Source organism: Nannospalax galili, unplaced genomic scaffold, assembly GCF_000622305.1.
Source record: "Nannospalax galili isolate Female #2095 unplaced genomic scaffold, S.galili_v1.0 scaffold414, whole genome shotgun sequence".
NCBI lineage: Eukaryota > Metazoa > Chordata > Mammalia > Rodentia > Spalacidae > Nannospalax > Nannospalax galili.
In genome coordinates this window covers 21,741-27,438 of record NW_008334506.1, presented here as the reverse complement: position 1 = coordinate 27,438, position 5,698 = coordinate 21,741, and positions in this window count along the sequence as shown.

Here is a 5,698-nt window from a genome sequence, read left to right as displayed (position 1 = left end):
ATATATCTGCATAAACTCTTCTTAGTTTCATTTATATCCTATTGCTTTTCAGTGAATTGGCTGTGGTATACAGTGTCTATATATTATTTCACCATTAAGACAGATTTATCAGCTAGAATATTGTTTTCTATATTACATTATACTGTACTATTTTTTTTGTTTGTTTGTTTAGAATATTGTTTTCTATATTACATTATACTGTATGATATTATGAAAATGTGTACCACACACCTATATGACTATATATTGTGAATATGAAAAAGGCACAGTACATTTTATAGACATATTAATGTGACTATAATATATTTTAGTATACCAAACCCTGGTTACCTATCATTACTAACTAGCAATTTTTCTATTTTTAATATATTAGTTATTTTATGTGTATTAGAGTATTCCCTGCATGTATGTAAGTACATGAATCTTGTTCAATGTCCGTCGAGATCGAAAGATAATGTTGCACCTTGTGGACCTTGAGTTACCGATGGCTCTTATCCTTGTCCTCTGAATGAGCAGTCAGTGCAATTAAGCACTGAGTCATCTTCCCAGCCCAGCAACATTTCTATTTTATAATTTTTAGTTAAATTCAACATTAGTACCAGATGAATAGTTTTCTCAAATAATTATAGTCTTTGTTAATGAATATGTGATATTACTTTTAATCCGTTAAACTATGGGAATTTAAAAATGTAATTTGATGGGAAAAGTCTGATTTTTTTCAATTTAAGTTTTCATTGTTTTGTCCTTATTGCTATTACTAATCAAATAAGTCGTCCTTTCATTCATACAAATACTTCCTCCATGATCTGTCCTACAGTTCTGGATATCAAACTCACACACATAAGAATATTCTCGTAAGAACTGCACTCAGCACAGAAATTAAGTATTTCATAGATAATTATCTATTGACTAATTGTGCATGATGTGAATACTCTTTCCACACTGAATTGCAGGACTACTCAATAAATGGAAAACATGGATTTACAAAATAACTACTTAAGTGTGTATATATAAATATAGTGGCATATCTATATCTTTATATGCCAATGCAGTGATAGGACTGGAACACCGGGTTTTCCATATGGTAGGTATACACAATACTGCAGCGTTACATCCAACCTGAATAAATGGGAAAACTTACTAAATAGAACCCCCTTTCTTTTGGCAGTACACTGCTCTGGATGGACCAAGTGTGTTGAAAATTCTCAGCAAGCTCTCTGCCTCTTAACAACATTAGCCTAGTGCATGCGGGAAGCCATTCTACACCTTTACCGCATTCCCAGTCCTATGCTTTTAAACATTTTATTAATTAGATAGAAATTTGTAAACCTATGAGAAGTAACGAATGTTAGTGTTGTGGACAAAATTAAAGTGAATGGGAAATACACATCACCCTCCCACTCCCAACACACAGTTTAAATATCCAGAAACTGCAGAATGCGAGAACCATTAGTGGGTGAGTGGGGATATATTCAATACCAGAAGGAAAAATTAACCTTGCATATAAAATTCTGTATCTAATAAATGTTGTTTTCTAAACTGGTAATTAAAACTTAGCAACTCAGAAAAACCCGAGACAATCAGTTGTCAATGTGTACATTTTTTTTTCTCCTGGATGTTCTACAGTGCCCACGAAATTATTTTTGCTGGGAACAGAGAACTTTCTGAATGTCAGAAAAGCACAGCATGTGAACAAGAAGGCTGAGGGCCAATATGATACCCTCTCATGACCACAGTGGACAGTCACTATTTTATTTTTTTTTGTCTTTTTGAAGCAGGGTCTCCCTGTAGCCCCAGATGTCCTGGAACTCACTATTTAGACCAGGCTGGCCCTGAACTCACAGAGATCCACTTGCCTCTGCCTCCCAAGTGCTGGGACTGGAGACATCAAAGTTAGATCAGAATACAGAGGATCTCTGCCTAGAACTCCATCTCATGATAGCATTTGTTACAAAAAAATGTGGGTATGTATTTAAATTGCTATATATAAAAATATGAGCGAAATTTAAACTTAAAGAGAAAAAAATTTAAGATAGCCAAAAGAACAGAAATAAAATCAAATGATGGGTAAATTAAGGATACAAATGCAATGCAATTTAGTGAAGAAAATAAATTTAATATGTAACAAAATCCTGAGGTGACTGCCATGTATTTTAGGCTACCTTCATTACTATGGCAAAATGCTTGACATAATTAAAAAAGAGCAAAGTTTTATGCTGGCTTATGGGGTGCCATATTGCAGCATGAGTTTTCTTACCTTTAAGACTCCTTTAGCAGAGACTAAAGAATACACTATCAATAACAGTACTCTACCATAAGTGCCCTTTCCTATTTTTTACACATATTTCTATATAAAGTATCAATCTTCATATTTAAAGCAAACGTGAGTTCTGTTTGAGGAAGTCACTAGAACAAATAAACACACATGTGGGTGTGTCACGTGCTAAAGTTGGAAAGAGACATTAACCCCTTCAACCTTTGGAGGTGGGCCTGCCTGGCAAGGGAACACTAGTTGATCAACAGTGATTGAAGGTCATGGATCAAATTTTAAAGACAAAGGGGAATGTGAACAAAAAAGACAGAATCCATTGAAATGAAAATTTATGAAATCCTAATGTATGCATAATGAATATATAACAATAGAAAGCAAAAAAAAAATCCACTCCACAGTGATATATTTGCCCATCCCTACAGCAAAGGATATTAAGATTCTGGGAGAGCTCTGTCGCTATAAATATGCTGTGCATCAATGATCTTACCCAGCATTACTGACCTAACAGGCACGATGTACACACTGGTACAATAGTTTAAATAAACAAACTACCACTCTGGGATTGCATTTGAGGACCTCTTCACAGGTTGAAATACATACTTGGTACTATAAACCTAGTCAAAACCCCATGGTAGGGGAGGTTGCAGACTCTAGGGCCAAAACTCACGACTGTCTTTGACTGCCTTTTAGCTAAGTTGTCAGGGAATCAAACTGTAGCTGAAATATTTATTTTCCTACTAGACTGCCTTATTAATTTGTATGAACTATTCTGGAAATAGGCTCATATCTTGAACCCATTGTGTTCTGGTAAAAGGGCTATTTTATAACTTTATTTGGCCTATACTTTTCTCAATTCCATTTTATTATGTATGTATGAAATATTGTCACCGGTCAGTGACCACAATTCAAGCCTGAAGGGCTTGGGGGCCCTGAGGCATAGGCGCAGAAGAAATCAGGACGCAGGGGTAAGAATCATCCTTATTTATAGTACAACAAGAGGAAAAGAAAATGTTCTTTTCAAGCCAAATTACCTCATCATGATATTTACAATACTTTTACGATATTTGCAGTACCTTTGTGTTCCCCGGGCTCAGCCCTTTTTGGAATCGTACCTATCCTTCCATGCCTATTAAATATTCTGTTCTTTACTTATAACTTTATTAGTTGCACAGCCTTATTATACAAGCTTACTTATGTACGTTTAATAGGGTTCAAGGAACTGTCAGTGTCATGATAAAAATCACTGCAAAAGAACATCCAAGTTCTCAGGGAACTGAAGTTTCCCGGTCTAGGTCTGAGTTTATTTCAGGTCAGAACTCGGGCCTTCACATGACTGTAACATGATTGTAATACTGTACTAACTAAAAGAAAATTCAAAATCTAATTTCACTCTTACCTTGCTTGTAGGGGTTCCATAATGTAAAAATAAAAGCAGGGGCTGGAGAGATGGCTCAGCGGTTAATACTGGTTGTTTTTGCAGAAGACCATGGTTCGAATCCCACGTACTCACATGGCAGCTAACAACTGTCTGTAACTCCAGTCCCAGGGGATCTGACAGCCTCCTGACCTCCGAGGGCATTGCATGACAAGGGTGTGCTTACCTACATGCACGCAATACACGCATACACATAAAAGTAATAAAAATTTTTTTATAAAAGTGAAACTGGACAGGTTTATGTTTCAGGTTCTATGTATTGTATAATATAGGAATAAACTACAGTATAACAGCATAGGGTAATATATATTGAATCTCTGCATGCTGTATACTATATTTGTATAATATAAGGTACATATATAATAGGTGACATAGCATTTGTGAACCTGACGCAAACCTTGATATGCCTCAGAGAAAGGAACATCAATTGAAGAATTCCTTTCATTCGATTTGGTTTCTGCTTCAGTTCCTGGCTCCAGGTTCCTGCCTTTAGCTCCCTCAGTGATGGAGTGATGGATTGTGATCTCGTACTTGTATGAGGAATAACCGCCCCCACCCCACAAGTTGCTTTGGGTTATAATGTTTACCAGAGCAACAGAGAAGGAAATAAAAACCAAATACAACATAGCTTATTGCACATGAATATTTCTGCACATATTAGGATGTGTTTATACATACATTAGAAGTGAATGTATGCCAGTCCTTAATGCAGCATTAAAACATACTATATCATATCATATTGGATATGTATATTGAAATATGCAATATATATGTAATATGTAATACAGTATATGATACATATTATAGGAATGTATATCTTAATATGTACCATGTATATGTCACAAATGAATATAGGTTAGGCCTTCATGAAACAAACAGTCACTGATCGCTAACATGTAGTAATGAACTATGAAGGGTTCTCAACTCTCATAGATTTCATATATATACATATATATAATCTCACATGAGTTCCTTCTCATTGACCTGGCCTTAATTACAATTAGACAGCTGTTGATTATCCCAAAGATAAAAGTGTCACTTGTGCTGGGCGTGGTGGCGCACGCCTTTAATCCCAGCACTCGGAAAGCAGAGGCAGGCAGATCTCTGTGAGTTCAAGGCCAGCCTGGTCTACATAGTGAGTTCCAGGTCAGCTGGGGCTACAGGGAGACCCTGTCTCAAAAAGACCACACACAAAAAAAGTGTCACTTGTATAGTATCCTACCCATCTGCGAAGCATAATAAACAACGACTGGACCAGCAAACTATTGATATTATTTTCCTTGGTTTTTTTTTGGCCTTTTTGAGACAGGGTCTCCCTGTAGCCCCAACGCCCAGCTATGACGTAAAATTTTATGTTTCCTCCTCAAATATAACTCATATTTTTAATTTGTTGATTTTTTTTGTGTGTATATCATGCAGAATATCCCAAACAATCTTATTCATCTATATACCCACTCCCCTCTCACGGCTCCCCCCCTCAAGCCCTTATACTCTGTCATCCCTGCTACTGTCCTCTGTGTTGTCAGCACCCCAGCCATTCTCCAGTACTTGTCCATCTGGTGAATCTAGTCAGCCTATCTAGAGGTCTTTGTTTTAGGAAGGTCAGCTGTCCCTCATCTAGCAGCAATCAGTTGTCAATACTCCTTTAGATAAGATTGGGGTCTGCTGTTCATTTTCCCAGTTCTATGCTGGGCTATTATCTGGGTGTCTCTTGGGCCACCCTGGCCAACAACTCAAAAGAAGGTATCTCCTGGCATTGTTTCTTGTTATGTAGCCGTTAGCTATATATATTGACTCTTAAAAAATTATATTGGCCCCTTTAATCTTTGGCTATACAGGGACTTTGGGGTGTTTAAGGTCATACAGATGGCCCAGAAAAACCAACTTATTTTTACTCTTTAAGGCCATTTAAGGATCTGTTCCTCAGGGGTCACACGAGCTTGGGAGGAACCCCTGGCTCCTTCTACCCAATGACTTTATGTCCATGCACA